This window comes from Rattus norvegicus, chromosome 8, assembly GCF_036323735.1.
Source record: "Rattus norvegicus strain BN/NHsdMcwi chromosome 8, GRCr8, whole genome shotgun sequence".
Lineage (NCBI taxonomy): Eukaryota > Metazoa > Chordata > Mammalia > Rodentia > Muridae > Rattus > Rattus norvegicus.
The window spans coordinates 97,416,102-97,437,713 of NC_086026.1; positions in this window are offsets into that span (position 1 = coordinate 97,416,102).

The following is a 21,612-nucleotide window of genomic DNA, read 5'->3' on the forward strand; positions in this document are numbered from 1 at the left end:
CATCTTTGTGAAGCTTTCTTTAGCTTTAACATTACCATCTGAGTCATTTAAATTTCAAATCTATAACTTTTTCTTAAGTTTTTAAGTTTATTTTGAAATCTTATTTATTTATAAAAATGTTCATCAGGCACTCTTAAGAGACTTTAACTGTCTAATTCCCATTAAAAATTTGGTTAAGTAAATTATTTAACATATTAAGTAGTGTGTGTACACTTACACTGCTCTTTTTTAAGGGAGTACCTAATAAATTGACTTTACAAATTAAACTTTCCTACACATGGGCAATATATATATATATATATATATATATATATATATATATATACACACACATATATATATATATATAAATTTAAGACCTATAAATGTGAAGAAAATTTCTCCCATTATTTGCACCATATGTAACTCTAGTAAGATTTCAGCCTAAACTTACAAATTTATAGCAATTACTCAAGTATTCAAACTAAATTGAAAACCGACCTGTTTCATATTTAAATTATCTTAAATTATGGAATCTGTATGTACTCTTTAATGGAAGATCATGAATGTAGATTTGGTTGCTTTAAGAATTCTTACAATGTGGGCTGGGAGGGTGGCTCACTGGTTACGAGCACTAGCTGATCTTCCAGAGGACACAGGTTCAATTTTCTGGTGCCCACATGGCTTCTCTCGATTGTTTGTAGCTCCAATTCCAGGGAGTCTGGCACCTTCAGAGGCACACATGCAGGCAAAACGGCAATGCACATAAAGTAGAAGTAAATACGTCTTTGATGAAATTTTTTATAACTTGATTATAAATCATACCAGGATTAAAAGGCCAATTTGGTGAAAAGTAATCATATTTTATACATATGATGCCCAGAAATGTTACTTGGCTGTTTGTGGGGCTGCTAATGAGTTTATGTTTGAAACCACTTCATAACTGTCACGATGATCTTGTAACCTTCCAATTAGTCTTTATCCGTAGAGAACACAGTAAAGCTTGATCAGTTTTTAAATTTAAGTGTATTTTCGAACCTTTACTTCCTATAAATCAGACTGTGCAAGTGACAATGAGTTGTGAATCTCTCTCACGGCTTCCAGGTCACAGGCACAGCTTCAGGGGTTTCGTTTATAGGTTGATTAAACCCGTTCCCTATATTCAATCAGTTTGTATATACATAGAGCTCTGGTTTCCTGAGGGTGAGAAGTTGGAATCAGCAGGATCCATACCGTGGGCTTCTCCATGCAATTTTTTTCTGAGTGGACATCAAGCACTGTTTAAGGTGGGGACCAGGAGGGGAAGCGAGGGGACGACTGACTGGCTTAGCCATAAACTAATCTCTTTATAAGTTGTTGGCAAGGTCCGTACTTTCCCCACAAGATTCTAAGGCCAAATCATTGTTCTTGATTAACAACGCTTTAGAAAAACTTAAGAAGTGAATGGTATCAGGCACAATGACTATCTGGAAGTCCTACCCCGCCAGGTCAAGGGGCTCCAACTACGGAGGCTGAAGATGCGTCCCCTTCCCTGTCCACCTTCTCAGCAGCACCACCGAGCTCTGCCTTGGACTCTACCTCGGGTAAATACATAGACGTTGAATTTCAGGAAGAGATTTCTAGTACATTAGATAAGGGTTAAAAGAGAGAGAAAGGGACACAGAGCTGTTTCACTTTCTCAGGTGACTGACTGCACTAGACGTTACATGGGGCGAGGGTGGGGAGATGAGGTACTCATCCACTGTTGTGGCTCCAGTTCTTAACCCCAAAGTTGAGAGAGAGTTATTAAAGTTAATAAATCATAAAGGGAGAGAGTATGAGCAAGTAAGTGTGCAAAAGACGGAGGAAGAGAGCGGAGTTGGGGGGAGATGCTATGTGAATTTGAACAGCTTTTGCATTTTTCTGTACAGACTCCAAGGGCTTCTCTTCCCCTCCCCCTCCTCTCTTTACTTCATTCGCCATGGGTATCTTAAAAACAGCAAAGAGACTCATGGGACGCACAGTTCTATAAGCTGTAATTATAGTGCCTTACTTTTTAAGCGTTTAAAAGTGCATCTTTATGGCCCTTTGCAGCCACAGTAACTTTTATATGCCTGATTGACATAAACCAAGCTTTGGCATAAAGCATTTCCTCGAGCGGTACAAGCAGGGAGATTTCAGTGGCCCCACTCTCCCCTCCTCCAACTGAGGTCTCTCCGTTCTCCCTGTCCCCTCTCATTTATTTAGTCATGTCGATTAACCGTAGTTCAGAGAAAGCAGCTAGCGACCCTGGAACAGCTCTCTGGTTGCTGTAAAAGCTACAATGAGCTGAAATAAAGGGTCTGTGAGTCACAGCTGCACATGAACCAGGACCTCAGAAGGCCCTGTACTTACAGATCACTGAGAGGTCAGATTTCTTGCTTCCCTATGTGGGGAGTTGCATCCTCCATTTTTGACTTAAGACTTTATTTTTAAGTGAAAGGCAATACCTTTCCTTTTCAAATAGAAGCAGTATTTTCATGTCACAGATTGGCATACTTTCAGTGTCTTGGGTGAATAATACTGTTTAAGGATAAGCCAGAGTGTCAACTTTCCTAAGAATTTTAATCAGGAAGCTAAATATTAGATAAGGCTTCAGAGCAAGATCATCATCTTTATAAGACTTTCTATCCAGAGTCAGTAAGTTGCATGTACGTAATGGGGCACAGTGTTGATCCTTCCAAAATGATGGCTCTCCTACACTGAGAAATCAAAAGTTACATTCAACTAGCTATATTTATAGTTGTCATAGAGATGACTGCATCACATCGTGAAACCAAATTGACAAATGATGTTTGACAATTTATCTTTCCATATTGCTCTGGGGTGATTTAAAACAAAATTGGCTACTTCTGGTAGAGTTTTCTATTTGTTAAGGTAGGAAGAATCTTGAGTTGAGAAAGAGAAAGTTCTCTGTAACCACATGATAAATGAATGATTCATACTGCAATGGCTTCTCTGCCAATAACAAGGGCTTTCTCTGATGGGCGGCTCAAACACTCCCTTCATGTCTTACTGAAATACCCATGTAAATGCTTACAGAAACCAGCCTGTAGTCTGAGGTTTTCTTCAGGTTTTCTTCAGGTTTTCTTGAACAGGACATCTATTTTGAGTCATGGTGTGGAGCCACTAATAACTCTTCCCTGGGGTGATTAAGGAAGCAAGGTGGCAAGGCTAGTTTATTTTACCTCAGCATTTCCCACAAGTAGAGCAGGGCTTGTTGCCAATTAGCAAGGGTTTACTAAGTGATTACACAGTGGAAGGGCATACTGTGTGAGACGATGGTTAATTCACCCCAAGGATACAAGTAGAGGTTTAAATCTCCTTCCCTCCATCCCCAAGGGAAAAAAAATCCAGGATCTCAGGGCTCACACTGTTAGAACTTTCCAGACTCTAAAAGGGAATGATTCTGCAATTCCAAGTTCAAGGACAGCCAAGAGAGTAAATAAATGGCCTGTCACTATTTCCATCCAGTCCCTGTTAGATGACTCGTTAGATGACTCAGAAAAACTCGCGTCTAGACAGACTGGGATAAGTCAGTTCATTTTCACAAAGAAAGTTGCCCATGAGGATGATGATTCCTTCTGCACCTCCCATTCCCTGCGTTTTGCTGCTAGAAAGAGGAAACAAACACATGAAAAGATTGTAAAACACAAAGCGAGAGAAAGGACAGCAGAGTCTCATTAAATCCTCATTTGGCTAGGAAACATTTTTGAGATTAGTAATTAGATATGTTTCCTCCTCTCATTTGTCCCTCATTCCTTTTATTCATAAAATTAACTAACTCCATGTGTCACTTCTTCAGACAAGAGCTGAAGGCAGAAGAGGACAGGGATGCTCTAAATTTATTTCTTAAAGCTCAACTCATTTTAGATAATGTCCTTTTAATCATGGTCTCAAAATGACATGGGGTGAAAAATTCCTCCAAAAACAAAAAACAAAAAACAAAAAAACAAAAACAAAAAAATTCCCAATACACATCGAGTCCTTAGATCGAGTAAAGAGAGTTGGTCTATGGCTCTCTAGGAAGGGGAGACCCTGGCTTCCTTGTGAGGCAGTAGTTGCAAGAAGAGTATTAGTTTGAGAACATCTGGGGTAACACAGCTACAGTACCCATAACCGTGCCAAAGATGGCTGCATCCACATTTACTACAGAGACAGTGCTGCTGTGGTTTCAGTGTTTGCTTGCATTTGAGGAACATAGGATATCAGAAATGCCAACGATACCATAAAGACCCATGGCCCATATTACCCATACATTTTTCTAAGAAAACAGAAAACATTTGAGGTTCTAGCATAAATAGGTTATTAATAAATGGGTTTCAACTCACAGAAATGTAGACAGCGAGGCTTGGAGTCTTTTTTTGTTTTCTAGAAATGAAGTTATATTTCTCGTATACGTGAGTTTAGAGAAGTAGACGTAAGCTTTCACTCAATAGACAGGCGTTATAAACCTTATGCCTATTTGAGAGGTTGGGAACCTGAGTGAGAAGTTGAGTTGTTTGTATAAGTGGTGATTGTGGATTTCAATCTAGGGGAAAGAGTGTCTGAAGTGTGATGGCTACAAGAGACAGGTGTGCACATCTTGCCAGCCTGATCATTAGTGTGGTCTTTAGGGTTCCAGGCTGGTTAATACTGATGATGACTTTTCTGCCCCAACAGCCTGCAAAGGACCTTCTGACACTACTAACACTACCCAGCAGGGAGGAGGCTTCCATCTCAGGTCCTGCTTGTTAATTCTTGTCCTGTGATCAGAGTGTAGGACTGGTGCCACCAGCAATATGGTCTTACCACGAAGTTTTGATGGACAACTAAGAGTAGTGTCAATAGCTTGTACTGTTTGGGGGAACTTTGGAAACTTCCCTGTCCAACAACTCAGAGGGAGGCATCCCACACCTGATACTGGATACTTGTTTGATAACCTATGACAGCTAGGGAAAGCATCGGCCATCCTTATAGGAGGACTTCTGCACAATTTTTTTTACTTTTATTTTTGTGACACAAGGTCTCACTATGTAACCATGGTTGGCCTAGAGCTTGGTATGCAGACTTGGGTGGCCTCCAACTCATAGAGATGCACACCTTCTGCCTTCTGGGGACTATGATCAAAGTTGTGCACCATCATGCCCAGGTAAATATTTTTATTTAATTGCATTTTAAATAAATTTATAAAATAGTACATATGATATTGGTGCAATTGTGGCTTGAATATAACAGGGATTATAACAACATAACATGGATTTTCTCATAGGATTTCAAGCTGACTCCATAAGAAGGATCTCATATTTGGTATTATAAACTTAGACAAGAGCTGGGGACATCATAGGCCATGAAGTCAAGTGCATTATTATAATTTTGCTAAATGAATTAGTCAAGCTGCCTTCTAAATACTCGTGTTTATAGTCATAGATTTGTGGTTCTCTCAGTCTATGTCAGGGAAGTTTCTTATTATAGTGGATAGCAGTTAACTCAGAGATCAATAACTGGGTGAAGTGCTGAGAACAATGGGTTATCTGTCTCATGCTCAAAAGTTCAGGGACAAACATAGGAAAGGATACAGTAAAAAGGTACAGCCAGGAGTTAGGGAGGTGCATTCCAGAAAGCCATCTTCTGGGCACATGGACATTTCGTGCATGAATTCACTGTAACTATGGTTACTTACACAAGACTTGCACAAAAATGGGCCCATTAAGGACTTCATTATGGAATAGTGAAGGACTCAGAATGCCCTACATCTCCCAGTGGGACTATGGGCAGTTAATGGTGGCTGGGGAAGAATTGTAACTTTCTTTAAAGGTGTAGCTACTAATAAGTTGCCCTGTTCCAGTGGACCTCTTTTCACCCATCCTCATCAACAGCCCATATTAAATATAGGAAGTCATGTACAATAAATACATGGAAGTAGAAGGGGGATTTGCTGACAATAAGTATTCCAGAGAAATGAAAAAGGGTGATGGGTGATAAAAATGAAAAAAAATTCATCGCATTCTTGCATGCAAATGTTAAAAGTAGATTTTTTTTTAAGAGAGGGAATGTAAAGAAGAAAGGGTAAATGAAACAGCAAATATTTTAAAAAGAAAATTGTGTAATAAATATAAAAGGGTTCAATGTTCTAAAAGAAGTAGAGGCCATGTCAATGTCTGTGGTCCATGTTACTTACCACTGGAGGCCATGTTTATGTGTATGGTCTGTGCTGCTGGAGGCCATGATGAGTTTTGTGGTCCATGCTGACACTGGGGACCATGTAAAGGTCTATGATCTGTGCAGATGCTGATTGTTATGGGCAAGGAAGCTTCTGTTACAGTGGTTTTGACGACTCCAGACTCAATTGAGAATGAGAGACACCGAAGGCTTCTGTGACAACCTCTCCCACCCTTCAAATAGGAAGGAAAGAAGGAAGGAAGGAAGGAAGGAAGGAAGGAAGGAAGGAAGGAAGGAAGGAAGGGGAGAGAGAGACAGAGAAGGGGGGAGAATCTAAGCATGAGATTGCTGAGGAGATTCCTTGAAAATTGTGATAACAAAGCTAAAGTGTGTCTCTTCACAATTTATGGTTTCTGGAGTGTGGATATTGGGGTGAGGTGGGGGTGAGAAAGCACTCAGTTATCTTTAAGGGGCAGGCCACTGGGACCATGAGTATATGGTTTTAACCATGTTCCAATGAGTATATGGGCAGCACAAGTTGGATTTGGGGTTTTTTTCTTTTCTTTTTTGGGGGGAGGGGCACAGAGTGAGAAGGTAGACCTTGGAGGAATGGGAGGCAAATTTGATTGGAGTGAGTTCGATGAAATTCCCAAATAATCAACAAAAATATTATGTTGGAAAAAAAGAAGGTTGAAACAAAGATTGGGAAGAAAATGTCCAGAACTTTGCAGTGAATGTTCTGTGAAGACAAGTTGCTAACATTCTCTGACATAGTAACTAAGAACCTAGCTCTGACCTCAAATAGAGGCATAGGTAGAGAGATGATAGATAGATTATATATATATATATAATATATATATATATGATAGATGGATGCATAGGATAGAATGATAGATTATAGATAGATAGATAGATAGATAGATAGATAGATAGATAGATAGGCAGACTGATCACGAGCTGACAAGGAGCTGCCTACAATCCAGTTGATTTACTTTGAAATAATCAGATTTTTTAATGATATTAAAACCCAAAACACATTTATAGTAATAAGAAAGGAAACAAATAGATTTTAAAAAGTATAGGAAGGAAAATGATGACTAAGTTTATAGCAAGATAATTCTTTAATAAATTAATAACACTTCACTAACCTTAGTAAGAAAGACCTAGTCTAGAGGACAGGATAGGAAAGGAATGGGAGAAGGGAAGAGAAGAGAGAAATGGCTATACACACATACACACAGAGGGGAGGCAGGAATGGGGAGGGGGAACAGAGAGGGGAACAGGGAGAGGAGAGAAAATATTATAGGGAAGAAAATACTTTTCCACTATAAAGTTATTGGTGCATGACCACTTAATTCCTTGTCCCTACATATATCTGATAGCAATAACAGTGATTTGAAAAAAGAATAATGCTTAATGAATACTATTTAAATGCTGATAATTCTCGTGGGTAATTTCCTGTGTGTATTTTTAAAAATGTATTTTCGTAAGACAATGTCACAAGAACTTAAAAAGTTGATTATATCCTCTACCTCGCACATTTATTTCTTGGAATTTATCTTAGATTTGCAAAAGTTAGCATTGTATTATTTATAAATTGAAAGTTGTCACTTAAAGGCTATAAACTCAGTGGTTGAAGTATATTATATACATGTTTGATGAAAATGTCACTATGTGAGGTCCTAGGTGCAATCCTGAGCATCAGAAAATCAAATACGGCTAGGAATGTAGCCCAGTGGAGAGTGCTTACCTAGTGTGGGCTCAGATTTAATCCCAGGACTGGGAAAGAAGGAAGGAAGGAAGGAAGGAAGGAAGGAAGGAAGGAAGGAAAAAGAAGAAAGAAAAGAAGGGAGAAAGTAAGAAGAAGGGAAGAAGAGAAGGAGAGAAGAAAGAAAGAGTGAGTTACAATGAAGCTGATTGATTTGTAAAGTTAGCTAGGATAACGTCTTAGTTAGGGTTTTATTGCTGTGAATAGACACCATAACCAAGGCAATTCTTATAAAGGACAATATTTAATTGGGACTGGCTTACAGGTTCAGAGGTTCAGTCTGTCATCATCAAGATGGGGACAGGGCAGCATCTAGATAGGCATGATGCAGGCAAAGCTCAGAGTTCTACATCTTCATCCGAAGGCTGCTAGTGGAAGACTGACTTCCAGGCAGCTAGGGTGAAGGTCTTAAGCCCACGCCCACAGTGACACACCTACTTCAACAAGGCCACACCTCTTTTTTTTTTAATTAACTTGAGTATTTCTTATTTACATTTCAAATGTTATTCCCTTTCCCGGTTTATGGGCCAACATCCCCCTAAGCCCTCCCCCTCCTCTTCCTTATGGGTGTTCCCCTCCCCATCCTCCCCCCGTTGCCGCTCTCCCCCCAACAATCACGTTCACTGGGGGTTCAGTCTTAGCAGGACCCAGGGCTTCCCCTTCCACTGGTGATCTTACTAGGATATTCAATGCTACCTATGAGGTCAGAGTCCAGGGTCAGTCCATGTATAGTCTTTAGGTAGAAGGCCACACCTCTTAATATGGCCATTCCCTGAGCCAAGCATATCCAAACCATCACAGATAATAAAAATAGTATATAACTGGAACCACTGCTCTTCATGCCTTTAACCCAGCCCTCAGTAGAGGCAAACAGAGACAAATAAATTTCTGTAATTTAGAAACCAGTTGTGGGTACACAGTGAGACACAATGGTACTTATCTTTGAGAAACATGTATCTGGAAGGGAAGAGAATGTCCACACAGAGTTTGTGAGAATCCATGGAGAATATATTGGAAAGAGGTGAACAGTGATGGAGGGTGAAAGCTAATTTCAATATTAAAGAGAGAAAAGGAAACTTCAGAAAAGAGCAGAGAGACTCCATACTCCATTCTGGAGGCTTGGCCTCAATTGTGGACTGCTCTGCTCCCAATGTAGGGTGAATGGATCTGCAAACCACAGTTCAAAATTGATAAACCTTGGAAAATTCACTTTATATTTGATATCTATTAATAAATTATATGTAAATATACACATATTACATATAAATTATTTGTATCATGTTCAGATCTTCCAAACTCCTCCAAGATCCACTCCCATTCCATTCCTCTCCCACCCAACTTTGTGTCCTTGTTTTGAAAAAATCAAAACAGAGCTGGAGAGATGGCTTAGCAGTTTAGTGTACTGTCTCGTCTTCCAGAGGTCCTGAGTTCAATTCCCAGCAATTCCATGATGGCTCACAACCATCTGTAATGGGATCTGATGCCCTCTTCTGGTGCTTCTAAAGACAGCTACATTTTACTCATATTCATAAAATAAACAAATAAATCTATTTTTAAAAATTCAAACAAAGCCTACTGCACAGTCCTTTAGTGCTGCCTAGATGTTCTTAGGTATGTGCCTAAGTATCATGTCTTATGTATGTTAGCCCTACCATGGTCCACACTGTTACATAAAGTAAATTTTCCCTCTCTCTCCTGGCAACTATTAGTTATCAGTGGCTCCTCGGCTAGGAAGTGGACTTCATGTACACTCTCCCCTTCATGCTGGGAATTTGTTTGGTTTGGGTTTGCTCAGATCTTATGCATGGTTTCACAACCACTGTTAGTTCACAAGTTTATAAGTAACTGCCCTGTTCTATTGCGTCTGAAACACACTGCTTCTCTGTAGTTACCCATCACTACTGTCTCTTGTTCTTTCTTTTCCCCTCTTCTACAATGATCCTTAACCCTTGAGTGGGGAGGAGTGTGGTAAGAAGAATTCTGATTAGGACTGAGAAGTCCACAGAATCTTCCTAAGAACTCACATTGAACAGTTGAAGTCCCCAGTTGGGTCTGTTTCTGGAGCTTGGTTAGACCCAGTCACCCATTTATTCACTGATGAACATCTAGGCTGTTTCCACTTCCTGGCTATCGTGAATAAAGAGCAATAAACATGGATGAACACCTGTTTGGAGTGGAATGTTTTCTTATGTATCTATGCCAAGAATCAAGTAAGTAGATTACATGATTAATCTCTTTCTAACTTTCGGGGGAACCTTCACAGTGATTTTCAGTGTTATGAGATCTCATGTGTCAATTGTTAGCTTTAATTCATGAGCAAATGGAGTCCTATTCAGGAAGTCCTTCCTAGACCTGTATCTGTGAAATACTGCCCTTTCCTCCTTTCTCTTCCCCTCTTCTTCCTTTCTCCTGCACACAAAATTCTGATTTTTCACTGTGCCAAATCTTTATAAAGAGCCTTTTACCCTATGTTGTGATATTGGGGCTCTGATGCAATTGTGAATCTGGTGCAAGATTGGTTGGTTGCTGTCCATGGACAAATACTGATTCGCCATATATATATATATATATATATATATATATATATATATATATATATGAATAAGAGAAGTTTCTTTGATGAGAGTTGAAAATTACCCGTGAGTTTAAGTATCGAAAATACATCTAGAACTTAGATTTATATATATATATATATAATTCATGAATTCATGAATTCGGCATGGTCAGCAGACTTGATGGTTCATGCCTGCAATTCCATCCCAATGGAGGCTGAAGGACAATACGCTGAACGCTAGTCATTATCTTCATAAGCAAATAAACACTATATTACACACTTGAATTTTCTCAAAAAGGATAAATCTTAACTAGTTTACCTCAAATTCATGATAATTTTGTGAAATAGTGATTGTGTTAATTAGTTTTACCACTACTTGTGTACATATATATCTATGTATCTCTATATCTCTATATATGTATATATACTTTTATTAAAATTAGAAAATTTTACAGTTCTTATACTCTAAAAGATACTTAAATCTTTGAAAGGTTGGCTAGAAGACAATTTTTAAATATAATTCTGTTGAATTATATATATGACAAATAACTACTAAAACCATAGAAAATTATAAATCCAGAATGAGTTTATGAAGAGACGGAAGGATGAGTATGTAGTGAAAGTTACAATAGATATGTCAAGTCCCACAGCCGAGTAACATCAACTCACCGTTAGCTTTACGGTAATATAGCAGTTATGCTGTAAGACTGTCTGGTTAGGTCTAATTTCTGTTTTTTTCTGTTTTTAATTTAAGGTCTTTTAGAATTTTATACACTAGTTTATCTACCTCATTTTCACCTTTTCCTCCTCCTTTTCAACTCCTCCTGTGTCCTTCACAATCCCTCACAAACCTATACTCTCTTCTTCACAGCATACTGAGTCTTCTCTCTCTCTCTCTCTCTCTCTCTCTCTCTCTCTCTCTCTCTCTCTCACACACACACACACACACACACACACACACACACACACTCTGTATGAGTTTATTTAATGTTCTTTCATACATGTGCTTAGGGCTGACTCCTTGAGATTGAGTAACTTGTCAGGAATCTTGTCCCTATAGAAAATTGATTCTCCCATCCTCTTTTTCGTTTATTCATTCATTCCTTTTGATCTTTTCATTCAGGGGTGGAGTATTGCTGACTGTCAACTGATGTTGTCATTATGCATGTCTAGTTTAGACAACAATATTATTGATACTTGATGTATACAACAGCCTTCTGTCTAGAAGATACTGTCGAGTCCTCTAGCTCTAGTCTGCTACCCACTTATTTGCAGTGTTTCATGAGCCTCAGATGTAGAGTTATAGATTTATCAGTTTAGGCTGAGCACTATGAGGTTACTTATTCTCTGCATTTTGGCCATTTCTGTATCTATGTAGAAGCTTCTCCTGCTGCAAAGAGAAGTTTCTTTGATTAGAGTTGAAAATTACCCATGAGTTTAAGTATCGAAAATACATCTAGAACTTAGACTGGCTAGGAAAATGGTTCTGTTGGGTCTATGCCTTGCCAGACAAGGATAGCTGGCTAGGTTTATAATACCAGGCATGAATCCCCCTCTATCAAGTGGGCCTTAAGGAGTTAGACAGCTATTAATTGCCACCAAGACATAAGTGCCACTGTTGCACCACTGAGTATGTCTTGTCAGTTCAGCTATTGCTGTGATTCATAGACTTTATAGCTGGATAGGACTATTAATTGATCTTCTTGGTCAGCTTGCATATTACTTTATTATACTACAAGAGTTGTTTTAACCTAATAAATAATAAGAATGAGGTGCACTCATTATCTTCCTATATTACCTACCACTTTGGGGGATATAATAATGATACTGGACAGACAGATTTTGGGACATGAATGTATCTGGTCTTTGCTACCTTGTGGGTTCTTCTTTTTCCCACTCTTTATCCCCCGCCCAGTTCAACCCCCTATCACTAGATAGGAGAGGAAAGGGAGAGAGAGAGAGAGAGAGAGAGAGAGAGAGAGAGAGAGAGAGAGAGAGAGAGAGAACTACTAACAAACTGCAGCCAAGTCCCCTGGACAACCAACAACTACTCATCCCTGCCTCTCAGGGCCCTAGCATTAAAACCTCCTGCAAAGTTTCCAGAATTCCAAACATCGCATGAAATGAGAGCGTAGAATGACCCCTTTTGTTTTCCCATTCAGACATTTTGTTTGTTTGTTTCTCAGGCCCTCTATTTCCACCTGTAATTTTTCCAACTGCTCAGTCATTCTTCCAACTTTTTTTTGGAAATAAAATAAACCAAAAAAGAAAAAAAGAAAAGGAAGGGAGGGAGGAAGGAAAGAAGGAAGGAAGGAAGGAGGGAAGAAAGAAAGAAAGAAAGAAAGAAAGAAAGAAAGAAAGAAAGAAAGAAAGATAGTCAGACAGATAGACAGACCATCTGGGAGCAAAGTTGGGATATCCCAGCAGTAGCAGCCACAATAAACTTTTTGTTGGCCTCTTGGAAAAACCCATTCCTTCATCCCCTGCCATTTCCTCTATGGCACTTGAAATCAAATTTCCCATCTTTATCCTTAACTTCCAAGTCCTATATTGAGGCACCACTTACAGCTGGTTTTTGCTACTTGATGGGTTCTTCTTTTTCCTGCCCTTTACTTGAAAACAATGGAAACGAGACCAAGCTATAGTTTACAAAAAAGATAAGTGAAACTTTATTGTGACATCAGCCCACGTAAGCTAACACTGCATCCAGCTGAAGGGAAATGGCAGTGATGGAGACAGGGATTACATCCTGCATGGTGACCAAAGGGATCTAATAAGCTGTTTTGCTTCGGAGACAGACTTAATTTTGATGATTGTTAACTAGCCATAGGCAAGATTTCAAAATATGCCATTCTTAATGAAATAGATGGTGTTCAACTCCATCCATTTGAGTTATAGCAGACATCGTGAACTGGCACTAACATCCTGGTCTTAAGACAGTGCTTATAAACCTCCAGTGTTTGGGTTATAAAAAAGCACATGAAGACATGATATAAAGTACTGCAAATGGTCAGTTCCAACGTATAGTAGTCTTGGCTAGATAGATCATTTTCCAAACAATCACATGCCCACATGCAGACTGCATAGAATTTGACTCAAATGTTCTGAGGTGGGACAAAGAAGAGATACAATATTAAGGTGGAGATAGCAAGTCTTTTATCCTGTTTTAGTCATTAATCAGGCTCTTGTAAAGAGTATTTTCCATAAACAAAACTTTCCCATTTCTGCAAAGCACCCTAAGGAATTGTTATAATAAACCATATATCAAAGCTATGTTCTACAGGAAAGCTAATGGCCAGCTAGGGCATTGCTCAATTTTGTGAACTTCCAAGTGGTTTTTTTTTATAGCAAATTTTATTTTTAAAAATAATATTTCCTTTTATTCACACACTACTAGTTGAATACACTATTAGTCCTCTGAATTACATATTATCAATTTTACTTACAAAAATTAAGTGGTATAAGCTAAATTTAACACCAAATCAAAATCATAGCTGTTACCTTCATACTTTAGCCCACTCTAAGAATCTTGTATGATTGTTGCTATGACAAAACCATTACATAGACCAGATGCAAATGTTTTGGTGAATCTTCGCAAAGCATGAGAGTTCATTTTGGCAATTTACTTGATGTGGTACATCTACACAATGGAATATTACTCAGCTACCAAGTGGTTTTTAAGTTAATAAAGAGCTACTAAAGGGGGTTTATTTAGCTTTTCTTTGGTAATAATCTTGTCCCTACCTTTGTTTGGCCTTTGCATAGACATCTTGAATATGGACAGTTTTAGCTTGGATTTGTCATGGGGGCTCCTACTCTGTAAACATTCTGGCCCTGTGGCCCAATCTGGTAATTTATATCATCACTGTTGAGAGAGTATAAGAAAAGGGGAAGAACAAAACACACTTAATGCTTTTAAAGTTCAGAGTTTATCTTTCCTTTGTGTTGCCTTGTAATACTCTACCAACTTTAATTCTTCCCTTCATAGCCCAAGGTGATGCTCTCACTGTACAGTAGTCCCTTGAGTGGGTTCTTTTGTTATTGTCATAGCTCTTTGTGCTTGAGGTTATGTAAATAAAGTTGTAAGGAGCACATTTGATGGCCCAGAGTCTGCATATTTCACCAGTTATTTTAAAAAGGAGGAGGTTTTCGTTTAGAGTATAAGCCTGGGTTCTTTACCCAAGGTTAAGAGGAAGAGGAGTTGTATGAATTGCAAGCCCTATAGGGTGTCCACTTTTTTATTTTTTAAAAATAAAATAACACATATTCATTATACAGAACAAGCAATTTCATTGTGGTATTTCCATATATGCATATAACAACTTTTAATTATATCTACTCCCGTTATTCTCTTCTTTCTCCACCCCTTGATTACTTTCTTCTTATCTATTAATATCTTTCAACTTTCATGATATTATCTTTTGATTCCACATATAAGGGAAATATGTAGTATGTCTCTTTCATTTCTTTATTAATTTTTATTAGCATCCAATAACTGTGCCATGTCAGAAATTTTATTACGACATGTCAATGTGTGATGCTATCTATTTCTAATTACCCTCTTATTCTCTGCCTCCTTCTTTTTTATCATTTCCCTTCTTTATCACTAGTACCCTCTAGTGTCATGTCCTCCCTGACCCTATCTCCCATATTTGAAAGAAAGCACAGAATTGTCATTCTGAGTCTGGCTTGGCTTAGCTCATTGTCTTACTTAGGGTTCTACTGCTGTGAATAGACACCATGACCAAGGCAACTTTCATAAAGGACAACATTTAATAGGAGCTGGCTTACAGGTTCAGAGGTTCAGTCCATTATCATCAAGGTGGGAACAGAGCAGCATCTAGAAGGCATGGTATATGCAGAGCTGAGAGTTCTACATCTTCATCTGAGGGCTGCTAGTGGAAGACTGACTTCTAGGAAGCTGGGGTGAGGGTTTTAAGCCTACACCCACAGTGACATACCTACTCCAAAAGGCCACATCTCCTAATAGTGCCACTCCCTAGGCTGAGCATATATAAACCATAACATTCCACTCTCCGACCTCCATAGGCTTGTTCAAGCACATGAGTCTATGGGAGCTCTGATGGTTTGTGATGCCAGCCTGTGACAGAACAAGTTGTAAGTGAAGAAAAGCTAAAATCCAGGTGTGGTGGCCCATGCCTTTAATCCCAGGAAACAGAGCCATGCAAATCTCTGAGTTCAAGATCGATCTACAGAGCAAGTTCTATGACAGCAAAGCTTTGGCAGTGAGGAAATTAGAAAACAGAAAGCTGGTAATAGAATAAGGGGGCCCATGTTCCAGCCCCGGCAAGCAGCAGAATACAGCAGCTTCAGCCATGTGGCTCTGGCTTTAGAGTCAAGAATAGAAGGGATGACTGGGACAATTGACACTGGTGAGCTGGAGCTAAGAAATTAGCAGTGATTAAGAAGAGACCAGCATCACTGAGGTGAAATCATCTGGGAGGTGTTTTCTGAGATCACAAAACAACTGTGATCCAGAGATGGGCAAGGCTGTACCTCATGCTGCAGCTGGACTTGGTGATGTGTAAGAGTCACCCAGGTGGTACTGGTTTTGAAGGCACAAAGGGGTCATGAAGAGCAGCTGAGGCTCAGCACTGTGAGGGGCCATGGAAGGCCACTGCTGAAGGTGCAACCTCAGTTGCAATTGGTGGCCCAGGACTGAAGAAATCATGCAAAGGAGTTGAGGCTTGGCACCATGGAGAGAGCCTATGAGAGGCTATTGGTGAAGACTAGTTGTGGCCAAAGACCCATGGTTTTAGAGATGCTGGTACCATGGGATGATTACCAAGAATGGCAGTGGCAGTGGATCAACCTGAGCTTAGAGTGCTACAGAGGGCAGAGTTGAAGAAGTGACACCAGCCCTTAGGAAGAGATCATCTGTAGATCCCAGACATTGAAACAAGAAGCTGTAACGTTGGAGTTGCCTTGAAGACCTCAAGATGTTCGAGAGGCCAGAGCCGTGGGCTATCTGCTGAGGAAAGCTGCTAACAGGGAGTGGTACCAGCCCAGGAGAAAGAAGTTTGTTGCAGTCAACAAGGATGAAAAAGGAGGACCCTCACACAAGGTTTTCCTCTATCCTATACACATGTCTGTGGCATACACATGTTCTTGTTCACACACACACACACACACACACACACACACACACACACACACGCACACACGCACAAATGCATGAGTGTATGCTTGCATACACAAGCATCTCCACAACACATGAACACCTGCACATACAACATACATAAATAATTTTTTTGTTGTTTAAAATTTATTTATTTAAATGAGTACACTATAGCTGACTTCAGACATACCAGAAGAGGGCATCAGATTCCATTGCAGATAATTGTGAGCCACCATGTGGTTGCTGGGAATTGAATTCAGGACCTCTGGAAGAGCAGTCAGTGCTCTTAACCACTGAGCCATCTCTCCACGCCCACTTTCCAGGTTTTTTTTTTTTTTTATTAACTTGAGTATTTCTTATATACATTTCGAGTGTTATTCCCTTTCCCGGTTTCCGGGCAAACATCCCCCTCCCCCCTCCCCTTCCTTATAGGTGTTCCCCTCCCAACCCTCCCCCCATTGCCGCCCTCCCCCCATAGACTAGTTCACTGGGGGTTCAGTCTTAGCAGGACCCAGGGCTTCCCCTTCCACTGGTGCTCTTACTAGGATATTCATTGCTACCTATGGGGTCAGAGTCCAGGGTCAGTCCATGTATAGTCTTTAGGTAGTGGCTTAGTCCCTGGAAGCTCTGGTTGCTTGGCATTGTTGTTCATATGGGGTCTCGAGCCCCTTCAAGCTCTTCCAGTTCTTTCTCTGATTCCTTCAATAGTGGACCTATTCTCAGTTCAGTGGTTTGCTGCTGGCATTCGCCTCTGTATTTGCTGTATTCTGGCTGTGTCTCTCAGGAGAGATCTACATCTGGCTCCTGTCGGTCTGCACTTCTTTGCTTCATCCATCTTGTCTAATTGAGTGGCTGTATATGTATGGGCCACATGTGGGGCAGGCTCTAAATGGGTGTTCCGTAAGTCTCTGTTTTAATCTTTGCCTCTCCCTTCCCTGCCAAGGGTATTCTTTTTCCTCATTTAAAGAAGGAGTGAAGCATTCACATTTTGATCATCCGTCTTGAGTTTCGTTTGTTCTAGGGATCTAGGGTAATTCAAGCATTTGGGCTAATAGCCACTTATCAATGAGTGCATACTATGTATGTCTTTCTGTGATTGGGTTAGCTCACTCAGGATGATATTTTCCAGTTCCAACCATTTGCCCACGAATTTCATAAAGTCGTTGTTTTTGATAGCTGAGTAATATTCCATTGTGTAGGTGTACCACATTTTCTGTATCCATTCCTCTGTTGAAGGGCATCTGGGTTCTTTCCAGTTTCTGGCTATTATAAATAAGGCTGCGATGAACATAGTGGAGCACGTGTCTCTTTTATATGTTGAGGCATCTTTTGGGTATATGCCCAAGAGAGGTATAGCTGGATCCTCAGGCAGTTCAATGTCCAATTTTCTGAGGAACCTCCAGACTGATTTCCAGAATGGTTGTACCAGTCTGCAATCCCACCAACAATGGAGGAGTGTTCCTCTTTCTCCACATCCTCGCCAGCATCTGCTGTCACCTGAGTTTTTGATCTTAGCCAATCGCACTGGTGTGAGGTGAAATCTCAGGGTTGTTTTCATTTGCATTTCCCTTATGACTAAAGATGTTGAACATTTCTTTAGGTGTTTCTCAGCCATTCGGCATTCCTCAGCTGTGAATTCTTTGTTTAGCTCTGAACCCCATTTTTTAATAGGGTTATTTGTTTCCCTGCGGTCTAACTTCTTGAGTTCTTTGTATATTTTGGAAATAAGGCCTCTATCTGTTGTAGGATTGGTAAAGATCTTTTCCCAATCTGTTGGTTGCCATTTTGTCCTAACCACAGTGTCCTTTGCCTTACAGAAGCTTTGCAGTTTTATGAGATCCCATTTGTCGATTCTTGATCTTAGAGCATAAGCCATTGGTGTTTTGTTCAGGAAATTTTTTCCAGTGCCCATGTGTTCCAGATGTTTCCCTAGTTTTTCTATTATTAGTTTGAGTGTGTCTGGTTTGATGTGGAGGTCCTTGATCCACTTGGACTTAAGCTTTATACAGGGTGATAAGCATGGATCGATCTGCATTCTTCTACATGTTGCCCTCCAGTTGAACCAGCACCATTTGCTGAAAATGCTATCTTTTTTCCATTGGATGGTTTTGGCTCCTTTGTCAAAAATCAAGTGACCATAGGTGTGTGGGTTCATTTCTGGGTCTTCAATTCTGTTCCATTGGTCTATCTGTCTGTCCCTGTACCAATACCATGCAGTTTTTATCACTATTGCTCTGTAATACTGCTTGAGTTCAGGGATAGTGATTCCCTCTGAAGTCCTTTTATTGTTGAGGATAGCTTTAGCTATCCTGGGTTTTTTGTTATTCCAGATGAATTTGCAAATTGTTCTGTCTAACTCTTTGAAGAATTGGATTGGTATTTTGATGGGGATTGCATTGAATCTGTAGATTGCTTTTGGTAAAATGGCCATTTTTACTATATTAATCCTGCCAATCCATGAGCATGGGAGATCTTTCCATCTTCTGAGGTCTTCTTCAATTTCTTTCCTCAGTGTCTTGAAGTTCTTATTGTACAGATCTTTTACTTGCTTGGTTAAAGTCACACCGAGGTACTTTATATTATTTGGGTCTATTATGAAGGGTGTCGTTTCCCTAATTTCTTTCTCGGCTTGTTTCTCTTTTGTATAGAGGAAGGCAACTGATTTATTTGAGTTAATTTTATACCCAGCCACTTTGCTGAAGTTGTTTATCAGCTTTAGAAGTTCTCTGGTGGAACTTTTGGGATCACTTAAATATACTATCATGTCATCTGCAAATAGTGATATTTTGACCTCTTCTTTTCCGATCTGTATCCCTTTGATCTCCTTTTGTTGTCTGATTGCTCTGGCTAGAACTTCAAGAACTATATTGAATAAGTAGGGAGAGAGTGGGCAGCCTTGTCTAGTCCCTGATTTTAGTGGGATTGCTTCAAGTTTCTCTCCATTTAGTTTAATGTTAGCAACTGGTTTGCTGTATATGGCTTTTACTATGTTTAGGTATGGGCCTTGAATTCCTATTCTTTCCAGGACTTTTATCATGAAGGGGTGTTGAATTTTGTCAAATGCTTTCTCAGCATCTAATGAAATGATCATGTGGTTCTGTTCTTTCAGTTTGTTTATATAATGGATCACGTTGATGGTTTTCCGTATATTAAACCATCCCTGCATGCCTGGGATGAAGCCTACTTGATCATGGTGGATGATTGTTTTGATGTGCTCTTGAATTCGGTTTGCCAGAATTTTATTGAGTATTTTTGCGTCGATATTCATAAGGGAAATTGGTCTGAAGTTCTCTTTCTTTGTTGTGTCTTTGTGTGGTTTAGGTATAAGAGTAATTGTGGCTTCGTAGAAGGAATTCGGTAGGGCTCCATCTGTTTCAATTTTGTGGAATAGTTTGGATAATATTGGTATGAGGTCTTCTATGAAGGTTTGATAGAATTCTGCACTAAACCCGTCTGGACCTGGGCTCTTTTTGGTTGGGAGACCTTTAATGACTGCTTCTATTTCCTTAGGAGTTATGGGGTTGTTTAACTGGTTTATCTGTTCCTGATTTAACTTCGATACCTGGTATCTGTCTAGGAAATTGTCCATTTCCTGAAGATTTTCAAGTTTTGTTGAATATAGGTTTTTATAGTAAGATCTGATGATTTTTTGAATTTCCTCTGAATCTGTAGTTATGTCTCCCTTTTCATTTCTGATTTTGTTAATTTGGATGCACTCTCTGTGTCCTCTCGTTAGTCTGGCTAAGGGTTTATCTATCTTGTTGATTTTCTCAAAGAACCAACTTTTCGTTCTGTTGATTCTTTCTATGGTCCTTTTTGTTTCTACTTGGTTGATTTCAGCTCTGAGTTTGATTATTTCCTGCCTTCTACTCCTCCTGGGTGTATTTGCTTCTTTTTGTTCTAGAGCTTTTAGGTGTGCTGTCAAGCTGCTGACATATGCTCTTTCCTGTTTCGTTCTGCAGGCACTCAGCGCTATGAGTTTTCCTCTTAGCACAGCTTTCATTGTGTCCCATAAGTTTGGGTATGTTGTATCTTAATTTTCATTAAATTCTAAAAAGTTTTTAATTTCTTTCTTTATTTCTTCCTTGACCAGGTTATCATTGAGTAGAGCATTGTTCAATTTCCACGTATATGTGGGCATTCTTCCCTTATTGTTATTGAAGACCAGTTTTAGGCCGTGGTGGTCCGATAGCACGCATGGGATTATTTCTATCTTTCTGTACCTGTTGAGGCCCGTTTTTTGACCAATTATATGGTCAATTTTGGAGAAAGTACCATGAGGAGCTGAGAAGAAGGTATATCCTTTTGCTTTAGGATAGAATGTTCTATAAATATCCGTTAAGTCCATTTGGCTCATGACTTCTCTTAGTCTGTCGACATCACTGTTTAATTTCTGTTTCCATGATCTGTCCATTGATGAGAGTGGGGTGTTGAAATCTCCCACTATTATTGTGTGAGGTGCAATGTGTGTTTTGAGCTTTAGTAAGGTTTCTTTTACGTATGTAGGTGCCCTTGTATTTGGGGCATAGATATTTAGGATTGAGAGTTCATCTTGGTGGATTTTTCCTTTGATGAATATGAAGTGTCCTTCCTTATCTTTTTTGATGACTTTTAGTTGGAAATTGATTTTATTTGATATTAGAATGGCTACTCCAGCTTGCTTCTTCTGACCATTTGCTTGGAAAGTTGTTTTCCAGCCTTTCACTCTGAGGTAGTGTCTGTCTTTTTCTCTGAGGTGTGTTTCCTGTAGGCAGCAGAATGCAGGGTCCTCGTTGCGTATCCAGTTTGTTAATCTATGTCTTTTTATTGGGGAGTTGAGGCCATTGATATTGAGAGATATTAAGGAATAGTGATTATTGTTTCCCTTTATATTCATATTTGGATGTGAGGTTATGTTTGTGTGCTTTCATTCTCTTTGTTTTGTTGCCAAGACGATTAGTTTCTTGCTTCTTCTAGGGTATAGCTTGCCTCCTTATGTTGGGCTTTACCATTTATTATCCTTTGTAGTGCTGG